At 41.1% G+C, this 15,674-nt stretch overlaps 1 long non-coding RNA gene across 1 annotated transcript; it reads right to left on the reverse strand.

The window, feature by feature from the left end:
* Nucleotides 1–350: 350 nt before the first annotated feature.
* Nucleotides 351–13,200, reverse strand: LOC122548673. The gene is made up of 4 exons (XR_006311301.1): nucleotides 13,122–13,200; nucleotides 12,580–12,778; nucleotides 4,212–4,270; nucleotides 351–440 (listed from the first exon to the last, which is right to left on the reverse strand). It is a non-coding gene; the product is annotated as an uncharacterized LOC122548673 (long non-coding RNA).
* Between the last annotated feature and the right edge of the window lie 2,474 nt (nucleotides 13,201–15,674).

Below are 15,674 nucleotides of genomic sequence, written 5' to 3' on the forward strand. Positions count from 1 at the left end.
TGGGATCTTGACATTTTGCAAGACACAATACCAAAATCACAAGTTCACAGTCAGCAACAGGAATTGTAAACCTTTATTCCAATAAGATTGGTTTTGCTCCATGGTCCAATTGTTGTGCACTGGCTGTTTTCATTACCACAGTAATAGCATTCAATCCTACTTCTAAAACAAAATACTGCAGATGCTGGAAATCTGAAATCACAACAGAAAATGCTGCAAAGCCCAATGTGTCTGACAGCATCTGTAGAGAGAAAAAAAGAAATTACATTTCAGGTCAGTGATCCTTCAAACACAAGATATCTTTGTTAAACATCTGAAAAAAGATCACAAAGCATACACTTGGTCTTGTCAGTATTTCCCAGGAACTGTTCTATCTTCTGCTTGGAGCGATATGGAGCCTGATTGTCTTTTAAATGATTCTGCTGCAGTCAATGTTCATTCTAATAACAGACATTGAACATACAGATTGAGAGGTCAATATGAGCTCAGAGCAACTTTTCCATAAGATCACTCTCCAGTTCCCGTCTAATAATGTGAAATTACATTATCATTACATTATGGTCTTTTACACTCATGCTGTTAACCCATTAGTGCAAACTGAAATTACCTGTTCTTCTCATTGCTTACATTTTTTTTGTCATATTGCGCAATGATAGCCTTTGCCCCATTATTCATGCTTACATTTTCAAAGGTTGAACCTTAATGAGTGATCCATGTTGTGTTCTATACGATCAATGTCAATGTGAATGATCCCTCATGAGATGAGCTTTGAGCAACAGGGTGGCAGCTTTCTCACTGGACTGATTTTTAATCCATTTTTCATTATTTATTGAAGCTGAAGAGGCTTTCATTTTCCTCATTGCACAGATCTTCAGTTCCTAAGTTTGCTCTTTTATTGCTTCTACTGCCCCTATCAGTACTGCCTGGTTAAAGCTCTGGTCAGATTTCCATCACTGACATAATCACAACATTGCTATGATGCAGGAGGAGGCCACTCAGCCCATTGTGCCAGCACAGCTCATTAAACACATATGACTCCCTAGTGCCAATCTCCTTTTATTTCCCAATACCCTTGCACATTATTATTGGTCAAATAATCATCCAATTCCCTATTGAAGGACTCAATATTCTTGGGACACCATTTGACATTCTTCAAGTTTTAAGTAATGTTTCTGTCAGATCACAAAATCTGCACATCTCATAGTTAAATTCAAGATTCATTGCCCTGCATATATCTGACTTGCATAGATCCAAGACTGAATTTTCAAATAAATTCTGAGAAACACTTCACTGCACCAAAGATGTTTTTTTTGGAGGAAATCCAAAGTTTCCTCCATATTCCCAGCATCACATATTTTCTTATTCTTTTGTCGATCTGGAATGCCAAAACACATACCTGAAGAAGGGTTACACCCAAAACATTGACTTCTCCACCTCCTGATGCTGCCTGGCTTGCTGTGTTCTTCCAGTGAAACACACACCTGTCCCGGTATGTTTGAACTCCCCATTTTAAATAGGGTCAAAATCAGAGTTTCTCCTTCACCACTGATGTCATCTGGTCGTCCAGGCTTGGGATGGCCAGTAAAGGCATGTAAGCTTCTACAGCTTCTTCTTAAAGAAAGTGGAGAGCTGCTGGGGAATCTGAAACTTACAGGAGTTGTATGATGTCTTTTCACACCTTGAAATGCTGTTGTTAGATGTTACACAGTGTTTCAAAAGTGTTTTAATCCAGTGATTCATCTGGACACCTGCATATTGAAGTTAAGTTGATGCTTATATTTAAATAGCTTCCATTCAGATTGGATAGCTTTTATGATACTGGGCTGCAAAAGGCAATCTTGGTCTGTCTATGAAAAGAAAAACTCCTCAGCTGCATTAGAGATGTTGGGATTTTTTCTGAGAATTCCATTGCCTTCCAAAGTTCCACTTTTGGTGCCTGCAATCCTTTTGGACTGTTGTGAGTTTTCTACTTTCTGCGTGATTGCAATTGGCAACAAAATTATTTAATTTCTTATTATCTTTTTCAGCTATCTTTTGTCCATAACTCTCTGTTAAGAACTTGTTTCCAGGGTCAAATTCAATAGCATAAAGTGAACCTCAGAAAATTCAGTAGGGCTGGTGATTTGAAATCTGCTCCAGTGTAAATCTTAGAAAAGAAGTGGAATTGTTTTAGTCACGTAAAATTCACCAATAAGCCACTATGAATATCTTGTTAAACCATTTTTTACACCAGCTATCGAATGTTCATTTGACGCTTTACCAACCATTCAGACAAAAGTGACAATAATATTGTGAAAACTTCAAACTAAGTTTTGCCAACAGGTATACAGAGGGAAAGCTAGATATTTAGAACCATCAAAGGCAGAGATTATGGGTATACTAGTGGGTTATTTAACTTGCTCTGTGATCAGAGAAATTGAAAACATGAATATCATATTAATGAGCCTCCAGTAAAACTGAAGATTCAAAAAGCGATTTCCCAAAAGAGCAATAGGCAGCTAACAGATCCTTCGCTAAAGCACTTAAAGCTTTCTAATTGTTTTAAAAGAGGCGGGTTAACACTTCAATCGGAGTAGGCCTGGGGACTTGTCAAGGTATGGAAGAGATGGGAAAACCTTCTTTGAGATTTACATTTCTAATAGCTTTATCTGCCGAAGTTTATATTCCTCATAAAGTGAAGGAATTTGGGGTGGTCCTCATTGTACCCAGTTTGATGAACAGCGATCCCACAATTTGACAAATAGCCTACCGTCAGTTTAAACCATTATTTTTTCTCTGGCTGAGCGGTGAAAATGGCCAACAGGGTCAAAAGCTTCCCCTTGGTAAAAACATATACCAACTGCACCACTGAGCACTGACCATGTGTTCCTGGAACTACAGATCAGAAATACGGATGGCTGTGCAAGCTTCTTTGATCATCAGAAAATGTAGGCAGGAAAACATAGGACAGAGCAAAATCCTGTGATCTGCCAATTCTGCAAAGTGCAGTTCAACAACACCGTGGTCTCATAAATTGCCTTACTGCCTTCTTCTTCAGGCAATGAAAGGTTCTTTGTGTCTGACCTAATTTATGTAATTGTTCTGTGTCTTAATTACAGTTTTATATAATTCAACCTTTGACAGACACAGTTTTAATCTGAAATTTGTGTGAAATGTTGCGATGTATTTTTTCTTCATGCATTCCTAATCAGCAGTAATATGTTGTAACCATATGCCTTTGACACATAACCAAGTCATTTTCCTAATGATTATGTACTAAAATGAAAAATATGCTGACTAAAATAAGCAGCATTAATGCCACTGCAATGTGCTAAATCTTTCACAAAGATCATTTAGGTAATGTTCCATTCATTTTAGATTCATGAATATGCCTTTTCAGATTAGATGTGCACACCATAAATCTGAGGTTATCTGTTACCATGCATCATGTTGTTATTTACAAGTGTACACGTTTGCCTTCTGCATAACTAGCTGTATAATAGTTACCTACTTTCCCACGCGGAATGTACAGTGTAACTTTCTCTGTTAATAGAGGTTAAATAAATAGGTACAGCAGTTCAATTTTACATTCCAGTCAGCGGGATTCTTTTACAAGTGATTAGCACCCCAGTTGTTGTTTTTTTAATTTCTGTGTTGTTCCAACACATGTTCCAACTCACAGATTAACAGAAACTGTAAATGCTGAGAACACTCAGAAGGTAAAATAGCTTCTTCAGAAGGAGAAACAGTTAATTTTACCAGTCTGTAGCCTTTCATCAGATCTGGGAAATATTAGAAGTGCAAATCATTATGAGCGAGGGGAGATTGGGGAAAACATGAAAAAGGGAAGATCTGAAATAGAATGGAGGGCAGGAGAGATTAATTGATGACAGGTTTCATGATGCAAAGCCAAAACAACGTAGGACAGATAAAGAAACTAACATCGGGATATTTGGTCAAACAAAACAGAAATTAACAACAAACTATTCAATGTGCTCAATGATTATAAATGTTTCAAACTATAATGCATTTTTTTTGTTATTGTTTATTCTCAGTATGTAGGAGATTGGAAGGAGGAGAATTGAGCCCCAGTCCTGAGGATGGGGAGCTTTGCATTGGTGGTCCAGGGGGAGCACAGTGTCTGATGATGGCTGGGGTTTGGATATTTTGGTTCATAGGCTTCACTCTTGTTTCCCTTTCCCTTAGGAAAAGCTGTAAAGACACATACTCACTGGATTCAGGCCCTTCTTGGACCCTATCGACTACTGGGTCCTGTTGAGTGTTGGGACACCTGGCAAACATAAGTTCAATAATCAAAAATTGAAAGCGCTGCAGAATGCCAGCTGATCTGACAGAATTTATGAAGAGAGAATCAGATTCCAATTTGACCCTCCATCAGGTATGGAAAAATGTTGGCCTTTTGGCAGAAGGGATGAGGTGGAACAAATGAAACACGTGATAGAGATTAATCATCAGCTCCTCTACCCTGGCAAGACCAAACATACGGGTGAGCATTTTGCAGAACACCTCTGCTCTGTCCATAATTATGCAAGCCACACAGCATCAGGAGGTAGAGAAGTCAACGCTCGTTGGTTACACCCAAACGTTGACTTCTCCACCTCCTGATGCTGCCTGGCTTGTTGTGTTCTTCTGTTCTCCTGCTTGTCTACCTTGAATTCCGGCATCAACAGTTGTTTTGTCTCTGTCCATAAATTTGACTGTGAACTTCCAGATGTTTGGCATTTCAATGAACCATCTTGCTCTCATGTTAACATTTCTATCCTAGACCTGTTGCAGTCCTCCTGTGAAGTCCAAGACAGCCAAAGGACCAGCATTTCATTTTACACTTCAGTACTTTAAAATCCTTAGTACTGACATTGAGTTCAACAACTTCACACCATGTGTTTTCTGTTTTCACTAATGTCTTACATGCATGGGTTTGCTCTTTGCGGTGCAGATCTATTTTCTGCTATTACCATCTACTTTTCATTTGTCTGTATTCACTTACTCGGTCTTTTGCTCTAGACCACCTTCTTCTCCCGACACAGGTGCTGTCCGACTTTAATAGCATTACTGTTAAAATACAGGCAGACAGACTTGTGTAACTAAATGACTCACCGTTCTGAGCAGCTGAGTTTTCCACCCTTCTCCGGATTCTGGCTAAACGGGAAGTGCGGGGGTTCGAGGTGAAATGTCCAGAGTTTTCCCAGCCCTTTGGTGACAGAATGGGGGATGAAAGGATTGTCAATATGTTTGGGCAAGGCATTGGGAAGGAAGCTTGACATCTTGCTGCCACGTTGGCAGGCTGCACACTCGATGACCTATAAACTTACTTAAGATCACACCGACTAACGACAATTACTTTCCTCCACTTGGATTTTGCCAGCACCAAGAGGGTCTGTTACGCGGTGGAAAAGTCACAAGGTAAACCCTGGCAGGCTGCCAGTGGGCAACTACTCTTTCTCAGCCACTATCGCTCTCAATGCCACCTCTCCCTTGTTGGAGGTCATCTGCCTGGCTCCAGCTATCGCAGAAAGCTACCTGCCTTGGAATTGAAACTCCTTCCAGTGTTACTGTTGGTACAGACAAAGCTCCTGAGCTCCTTATTGGGCTAGCTGCCCTGTTGTGGGGCCAGCCCTTCATGCCCAGATAGATATTAGCCCTGGCAGGAAACTATCAACTGATCACCATTAACATACTGTCCATAGTGGGGTCTTCCTTTTGTTTTCAAGCTGTACAGTGGGGTCTTGTTCCCTAAATCAGTCCTCTGCTTCAGCTTTCTTTGCCTCTTAGCCTTCAAACCAGCACTGATAGATCTGCTTTGGGCACTTAGATTCGGTCAACTGGGCTGTTCCATAATTAATTCTTAAGGCTTACTTTGACAGATTTCCTCCAGGAAAACCGTTATTTTAAATCTAAAACCCTGCTCAGAACATAAACTGAACAGTTTTCTTCCTCTAACAAATTCACTGTGAATGGTGTAAACATCACCATGCATTAACAATTCTAAAGATTAGCAACAAATGCAGTATTTTCTGTGACCTGTGTCTGGACATAGACCATTTGAGTCGAGCATCTAATTGTTTAAAAGAACTAAGATGTAATCACAAGGTCAGCAGCTATTTTGCAGTCAGTGATAAGATGTGGAGAGTATAGCATAAAGGAATTTAAATTAATATTTGCAGCACTCCCTGATGATCTTGTTGGGAAAATGTTACGCATTAATTTGCCCACAAGAAATGGATGATGAGGAGCATGCTGACAGAAAGACAGCAGGAGGCCAGCCCGATGTGCCTTTGAAATACTTACAAGTAAATGTTATTGGCCAGGTACTTCCTTTATATGATATACAGTACATTGTTGTTGCATCCTTTTATTAAAAGTGTTAGAATACCCACTGCCCTCTAGAGGCAGGTACAGAAAATCTCCTTGAACAAGCTCACTTGTATTTCTCTTGGTGGAAGTAATGTACATTTGTGCAGAACCTTCGGAATTGTGTACAGCCTTTTCAAAGCATTGTTCAGCCTGCAATACTCAGCAGAATATTGCGATAAGTATAATAAAGGAGGAAAAGTACATATTTCTTTTATTGTTTCACTGCCAGACTTTCAAATATTGCTGTTACACTTAGATTCATAGAGATGTATAGTACGGAAACAGACCCTTCAGTCCAACTCGTCACTGCCAACCAGATATCCCAACCCAATCTAGTCCCACCTGCCAGCACCTGGCCCATAATCCCTCCAAACCCTTCCTATTCATATACCCATCCAAGTGCCTTTTAAATGTTGCAATTTATCAGCCTCCACCACTTCCTCTGGCAGCTCATTCTATACACGTACCACCCTCTGTGTGAAAAAGTTGCTCCTTAGGTCTCTTTTATATCTTTCCCCTCTCACCATGTCCTCTAGTTCTGGACTGCCCAACCCCAAGGAAAAGATTTTGTCTATATCCTATCCATGCTCCTCATGATTTTATAAACCTCTATAAGGTTACCCCTCAGCCTCCGACACTCCAGGGACAAACAGCCCTAGCCTATTCAACCTTTTCCTATAGCTCAAATCCTCCAACCCTGACAACATCCTTGTAAATCTTTTCTGAACCCTTTAAAGTTTCACAACATCTTTCCGATAGGAAGGAGACCAGAATTGCACGCAATATTCTAACAGTGGCTAACCAATGTCCTGTACAGCCACAACATGACCTCCCAACTCCTGTACTCAGTACTCAGACAATAAAGGAAAGCACTTGTCCAGGATGATGAATATTTAAGTTCCCCTGGGGCAATTGAAAGAAATTTGACCTTTTCTTATCCATTTGTTCTGCCTTACTGAAATCACTCAAAAATACTCAATATTCGACCCCATGTGTATACTAACAGTATCTATTTCTATCTCATTGTCATCTTTCTTGAACCCTTTATCATCCCTGATTTTCCACATAGCTTGTCCAATATCCAGTGCTGAATAAGGAGAAATTCCCTCCACTTAAACAATGGAACATGGAAGACATTATCTTTGGTGCCCTTCTCTAATGTTAGCCTTTGGTTAGCAATACCACCACTCTCTGTGGCTTCTGTCAGAACGTAATCTAGAGCAATTAAAAACCTGCTGCTTCACTTGACTCCCAGGTTTGCATCTCGCCATATATCTGCATCATCACCATGTCTACCTGTTTCCTCCTCCATCATGCAACTCTAGTGCTGCCTCCACTCACCTGAAGGTGAGATACAGTAAAGTATTCAAACCGAACCATTCCTTCCACAACTGTTCTCTCTTAGACATATGAAATTTTTAAAAATTTGCAAATTAAGAAGCTTTCTCACACAATTGTCTTTTATTTCTTTGCAGCATTTTGACTCCTGCGGTGGACCTTTTTATCTTTTCTCCCCTTTTCTTCTTTTGAGCCTGATGTTCCTCTACCTGGACTCCACCAGCTTCTCCCAGGGAGTTATCAGGAGTAATTACTCAATTTTGAATCCACACTCTGCTTGCTACTTTTATAATTCCATTATTTCTCAGCCATTTCTAGCTCAGGCCTACGGCTGTACATTCTTCCCTACAAGTTTCAATTTCCCTTTTCTAATTCAAAAACCGTTTTTAATACAGCATTTTGGCTTTTTATTTCTGATCCATATCTTTTAAGAATCAACTCACGACAGCCTCTTACCCCTTTGCCTTCAATTTTCTTTTGGTGAATGTCCCCTTTTCTCAGTGGCATCTTCTTGGCAGAGCAGTTCCTTGTGCTGTAAGTAGACCCACAATGCCATTGGGTGGGACATCCAGCTTTATTGACCCAGTGACACTGAAGGAATAATGATATATTGCCAAGTCAGGATAGTGGGTGGTTGGAGGGTGTGGTGTAAAATTCCAAGCAGTGGAATGTGGTGAAACGGTTAAAAATTATGTCCCAATACATGTGTGAATCTAACCGGAATGGAGGTGTTGCTTAGTCCCGTGTGAATCTTCTTATCTGTATGTAACCAGAATGGAATGTGTTTTTTAGCCTTGCCCATGAATGTTTATATCTGGAAAAGAATAAAAAGCTGGAAAAGTCTCCAGTTCGGTGAGTCTGCTCCGGGATTACGTTTAACCGCCGAGCGTGGGTTGTTGGCAACCGCTCTACGAGAACTGACGGCTCCCAGTTTTTGTAACATGTAGAGTGAGTATAAGCCAGACCCGTTGTGCGACGCTGCGGGGAATAAAATGCCCATATTCTAGCAGTCTCGCCTCTTGGTCGTTTGTTCTGTGTCAGACTACTCTCCTACGAACCTGACCTTGAGAATTTTTTAAAACAGAGGGGAACACGCAGGTGGTCATGATCCCATTTACCTTCGGCCCTTGTCCTTTTAGATGAAAGTGATGTAGGTTTGGAGAGTGCTTGTAAGGATTTTTGGTGAACCTCTGCAATGCCACTGCGCATCAGTGTTGGAGGATGTAATACCAACCAAGCGGCTGCTTTATCCTATAGATGTGAAGCTTCTTTAGTGTTGTTCCAAGTAAAAGGTATGTATTCCATCACATTCCTGACTTATGCCTCGAGGCAGTAGACAGGTTTTACCAGGACAGGAAGTGAGTTATACACTGCAGTATTCCGAGCCTCTGACTTGCTCTTCTGTCCACTGTATTAATGTGGCAAGTCGGGTTCAGTTTCTGGTTAATGGTGCCCCCCGCCCCAGAATGTTGATAGTGGGGGATTCAGTGACAATAACACCATTAAATGTCAAGGGATAGTTGTTAAAGTGTCTTTCATTGGAAATTGTTATTGCCTGTCATTTGCATGGTACAAATGTTACTTGCCACTTATCAGTCCAGATCTGAATTTTGTCCAGGTCTTGTTGCATTTGAACTATGGTCCATTTCAGTATCTCAGGGGTCATGAATGGTGCTGAACATTATGCAATCAAGGATGAACATCTCCACTCCTGACTTATTGATGGATGGAAGATCATGAATAAAGCAAGTGATGAAGATCGGGCCTAGGACAAGCCAGGTATATCAGCACCAGAGACTAACTTCCATACTCTGTCAACATCTTACTTCATGTTAACGTATGTGTTTAACTTTGTGATAACAACCAGATAATCTGCTTAATAAAACAAAAAGAACTGGGGATGCTGGAAATCAGCAAACAAAAACAGAAATTGCTGGAAAAACACAGCAGGTCTGGCACTATCTGAGGAGAGAAAGCAAAGTTAATGCTTGAGATCCTGAAGAAGGGTCACTGGACCCGAAAAATTAACTCTGCTTTCTCTCCACAGATGCTACCAGATAAATCAGTTTGTGGTGTAGACTGAGGCATGAATATTGACCAGAACAACTGGGATTCACAAAAAAATTCACTAAAGAGGAGGAAAACATCAACAAACTGCCATTCCTAGATGTCACAGTAAAGCGTCTATAGGAAAACAACACATACGGACCAAGTACTGAAGTACAGAAGCAATCACCCCAACACCCACAAATGAAGCTGCATCAGAACATTATTTCAATGAGCCAACACACACTGCAGCACAGAGGAACTACGCAGAGCAGAGAAAAATCACTTATACCGTGTACTCAAAAGGAATGGATACCCAATGATCACAGTCCGCCGATTTCTCAGCAACAAACACAAACAAGCAGACAAAACACGTCCAGAAACCTTAGCCACTCTCCCCTACATCAATGACATCTCAGAAATGACTGCCAGACTACTCAGACCCTTTGGCATCATGATAGCCCACAAACCCAGCAACAGCAGCTAATGAACTTGAAAGACCCAATACAGACAATGAGCAAAACAAATGTAATTTACAAAATACCATGCAAGAACTGTAACAAACACTACACTGGACAAACTGGCAGGATGCATGAACACCAACTAGCAACAAAACGACATGACCCTTCTCTCACTAGTATCCTTACATACAGATAAGGAAGGACACCACTTTGACTGGGACAACACATTCATCTTAGGACAAGCCAAACAAAGACACGCACGAGAATTCCTAGAAGCATGGCAGTCCAACCATAACTCTATCAACAAACACATCGAGTTAGACCCCATCTACCACCCCTGAGAAAAAGAACAGGAAGTGACTTCAGCACTGGAAATAACATCACCACAGGAAATGACATCACCAACCCAAAGTAACCCAAACATATAAATAGAACGCAGGAAGTTTCAGCATTGCCTCGCCTGTGGCCCACTGACAATGTTTCCTAGTAGGGTAATGAAACATTTGGAAATGAACCTTCCTGTTCAGTGAGCAACCTACATCCAAAACCTCAACCTGAGCTACAAATCTTCTCAAAACTCGCTAACCCGGAATAATTTCTCTACTTTTCTTCAAAATAGTGCTGTGGCATCCACTAAACAGGCAAACAAGGTTTTGGTTTAATCCTCCATCAGATAGATTTTCATGTCCAAAAGTGCAGTGCTCTAGAAGGAGTGTGGTGAAGGTTTATCAGACTAATTCTGAGATAGTGGGACTGACATAGAGTAGTAGTTGAGTCACTTAGGATTATATTGACTGGAATTCAGAAGACTGTGAGGAACACTCATGAAAAACTTTAAAATTCTAACTGGCCTAGACAGGATAGATGCAGGAAGAGTGTTCCCAATAGCAGGGTATCCAGAACGAGGGGTCATAGTCAAAGGATAAGGGGAAAACCGTTCAGGACCGTGATGAGGAAAAATCTTTTCACCCAGAGAGTGAGCCTGGGGAGTTCACGACCAGGGAAAGCAGAGGCCAAAACATTATATGATTTTCAGAAGGAGTTGAATGCAGCACTTGGGTCGAAAGGGATTAAAGAATATGGGAGAATTCAGGAACAGGCTATTAAGTTGGATGATCAGCCATGATCATAATGAACGGTGAAGCAGTCTCAAAGGGCCAGATGGCCATCTCCTGCTCCTATTTTCTATGTTCTATGTAATAAAAGGGAATTGCCCCAAAATTTGGCAACTTTAAAGAATTAAAACTGTCTTCACTCAGCAAAGCCATACAAGGCTGAGGAAAAGAGAATTAAGAGTAGTGGCAGAGACATAAATAACAGGAGAAGGAATTCCATTTTGTTACCAAATCTGAACTGTACAATACAGTTGCTTTAAAATGTTTTCTTTAACTTGAGGCAAAAGTGGGAATTGCAGAGGCATCACAACACAGTGCCTTAAAATGTCTGGACGCCGTGCAGATGGAACACAGAAACCTACTGAATTCAAGAGACTGTTTTCACACCTGTCCACAGGAAAAGGACAGTGACAAGTTTGTGAGGAACAACATAGAGAACTACTGCTGTTCAGCAGCAGGATGCTGCCAGGGTTTCACTCTCTGTTCATAATCAAGGGAAGAGAATAGATGGAATCTTTGGAGAGTTAAAGAACAAGTTATCACTGTGGTAGGCCATCCTAGTGGCAGTCAGATCAGGAGACAGCGAGTGAGCAGAAAAATGTTTGAAAGAGGAAGTTTAATCTAACACAGCAATAAGAAGCGAGCTTGCTGGAGAACCAAAAGTAAAAGTGGATTTATTCTTTGCAATGTTGCACGGCTGACGTAAGTACAGTGTGCTGATAAAGCATTTATTTGTTTCCTTCATAGAACGTGGGCATAGTTAGCTAGAGCAGAATTTACTCTCTCGCAATTGAGAATGTGATGGTAAGCTACCTCCTTGAACCACTATATCCATCTGATGCAACTTCCTACTATCTGTTAAAATATGTTCTGTTCCTTCTGTGTGAAGCTTCAGGTAGATATTCCGCTTCTGTTTATCTCAAGTATCTGTTTGATATACACTTTACAAGCACTGCCTTGTCAGGCAATTAAACACTCTTTGGTCACACATGTTAGCCTTCCAGTTACAGTTTTTCAAACATGTCCTGTACAACATCAAAAAGACTATGGCTTTTCACTGAGTGATAAATATTCTCCTATTTTAAATTGAAGCCTACCTCCATGCCCAACGTGGAGTAGATAATAAGATAGTAAAACAATGCAGAGGGTGAAAATCTGAACTATAAACAGAAAATCCTGGAAATACTTTGTAGGGCGGCACCATAACCATAATCAAAATGTTTCAAGTTCACAATCTGCAGTCATTCTGATGAAGTGTCACTGACCTTTGTCTCTCCCTTTCTGCACAGCTGTTGCAAGACTTGTCGAGCATTTCTATTGGAACAAAATGAACCTGTTGTTCCAGCCCTCATACAAAAGCAGTCAAATCTCTTGTGAGCCTTTCATTATCCTTCAGCAGCAGCTGCCCGAGACTTGGCTTGGTGGTACACGAAAGATGAATTTTGCAAAGTAAAAATCTGTGGACTAAACAAGAACAAAACGGAAAGCAAACATTTTTAATACGGCCTTGATTTACTTTGATAAATTTTGGAATTGGCATAGACTCCGCATGAGAAGATAATGTTTACACATTGTTTGAATATTTTATTGATGTTTCTGTTTTTATGGACCAGGCCAGATCTCTCAAAACATTTTTAAGCAGGTAGCCCAGACTGTAGCTTTGTTATTTCTTCAGCTAGGTGTATAGTGGATACTCCCAGAGTAAATTAGCTGCCAAGTTTTAAGCAAACAAAATTTATTAACAAAACCACGGAATGAAGCACAAAGAACAGATAACAGAATACTGGATAACTTATCTTATCCAAACCTGACTTAATGATGCTGTTCCGAAAGTACGTATGACAGTCCCAATACACACATCCTTTAGCACAAACAGCAAACAATGGTACAGGCAACGTACAGTTTGAAATCATAAGGGCAGAAGGACAGAGAGAAGGCTTCCAGTTTCCCCTGTGACTCTTACTCAACTCATTCCCAAACTGAATTCAACTGCACAGCTAGAGAGTTGGCCACCCCCCCTTAACTAGACCAGTATTTCAAAAGAATTTTCAAGCTTTTAGTCTGATCTGTTAGGGTAAATAACAACGCTCCAGTGAACCATTCAACCTTCAGACACGATGGAGCCTGACCAATTACCCCCTCTCTGAGAACAAAACACAAGGGCAAAGTAACCTTGTACAAGGCCATCATTGTGACAGTTCCCTCTTAAAAAACAATGAACCATCAATATCCAAAGATGGCTTCATTCCTCAAAACCCTAAAAAAAAATCAGATAGTACTTTAAACACATATATACATTCAGTAACTATAAACATGCAAATATGCACAACTACATTCGGATTCAGTCTGTGGTTCTTCCACCACCGAACGCCTCTGTTTCTCGCTCAAGTCTCGACAATGCAACGGAAATCATGTTTTCTCGACCTGCCACTTGCGCAATTGTCAAATTGAACAAGTTCCATCTCAACAGTCTGGCATTCTTGTCCTTAAATTTCTCCACAAACTTCAATGGGTTACGATCAGTGTATATGATTGTCTTAGGTGCATTTCTGTTAATATTAACACTGAAATGCTGTGATGCCAATACCAAGCTTAAATTCTCTTTCTCAACCATCCAATATTACTGCTGATGAATGTTCAGTTTCCTGGTGAAATACCCGATGGATCTTTCTATCTTCTCGTTGTCTTCCTGCAGGAGCACAGCACCAACACCCACATCACTGGCTTCAATATCCATCTTGAAGTCTTTGTGTAATCAGGTATCGCTAATACTGGGGCTGTGGTTAACACAGTTTTTAGGCTATGAAACACCACCTGATAGTCCTCTGTCCACTGAAACCTCTTGCCTTTCTTTAGCAATTCAGTGAGTGGAGCTGCCACACTGCTAAAGGTTGGCACAAACTTTCAATAAAATCCACTCAATCCCAGGAACTGTAGTGCAGCCCTTTTTTGTCAATGGTGTGGGAAATTCCCCAACTACTTTCATTTTCGCATCCTGTTGACCATTTGTCCATGTCCAATACATGGCTCAGGAAAGGTGACTTGGGCTTTGGCAAATTTACTTTTAGCTCATTTAACCACCAAGTCTGCCTTCCGAAGTCGATCGAACAAGTTCGACAAATGTTGTAAATGTTCCTTCCACGAGTGACTAAAAATCAAGAGGTCATCAATGTACACAACGAAGTTTGGTAATCCGGCTATGACCTTATTAGTTAGACATTAATTAGTCTCTGAAATATGGCCAGAGCGTATTTCATACCAAATGACATGACTTTAAACTGATATAATTCATTTAGCATTATGATAACTGAAATTGCCTTTGCTGTTTCTGACAGAGATACCTGCCAGTATCCTCTGAGCAGGCCCAACTTAGAAATGTAAGTTGCTTGTCCCACCTTCTCAACACAGTCTTCCAACTGCGGAATTGGGTATACATCAGTCTTTGTAACTGCATTGATGTTGTGATAGTCCACATATAACCATTGGGTACCATCTGGTTTCGGCATCATTATTATGGGTGAGCTCCAGTCACTATAACTCACTTTAATTATGTCATCTTGGAGCATGCATTCAATCTCCTTTTGAACCTGTGTCAACTTTAGAAGGTTATGCTTATAAGGGTGTTAGGGAAAGCTCAGCATTTCAGACAGCATCCAAGGAGCAGGAAAATTGACGCAAAAGCCCTTCATCAGGAATACAGGCAAAGTGCCTGAAGGGTGGAGAGATAAATGAGAGGATGGTGGGGGAGGGGAGAAAGTAGCATAGAGTACAATAGGTGAATGTGGGTAAGGATGAAGGTGATAGGTCAGGGAGGAGGGTCGGGGAAGGTAGCAAAGAGTACAATGGGTGGATGGGGGTGGGGATGAAGATGATAGGTCAGGGAGGAGGGTTGGCTGGATAGGTGGAAAAGAAGATAGGCAGGTAGGACAAGTCATGGGAACAGTGCTGAGCTGGAAGTTTGGAACTGGGGTGAGATAGGGGAAGGGGAAATGAGGAAACTGTTGAAGTCCACATTGATTCCCTGGAGTTGAAGTGTTCCGATGCGGAAGATGAGGCGTTCTTCCTCCAGGCGTTGGGTGATGAGGGAGCGCTGGTGAAGGAGGCCCAGGACCTCCATGTCCTCGGCAGAGTGGGAGGAGGAGTTGAAATGTTGGACCACAGGACGGTGTGGTTGATTGGTGCGGGTGTCCCAGAGATGTTCCCTAAAGTGCTCTGCTAGGAGGCGTCCAGTCTCCCCAATGTAGAGGAGACCGCATCGGGAGCAACGGATACAATAAATGACATTAGTGGATGTGCAGGTAAAACTTTGATGGATGTGGAAGGCTCCTTTAGGGCCTTGGATGGAGGAGGTGTGGGCGCA

The sequence above is a fragment of the Chiloscyllium plagiosum genome, chromosome 3, assembly GCF_004010195.1.
Source record: "Chiloscyllium plagiosum isolate BGI_BamShark_2017 chromosome 3, ASM401019v2, whole genome shotgun sequence".
NCBI lineage: Eukaryota > Metazoa > Chordata > Chondrichthyes > Orectolobiformes > Hemiscylliidae > Chiloscyllium > Chiloscyllium plagiosum.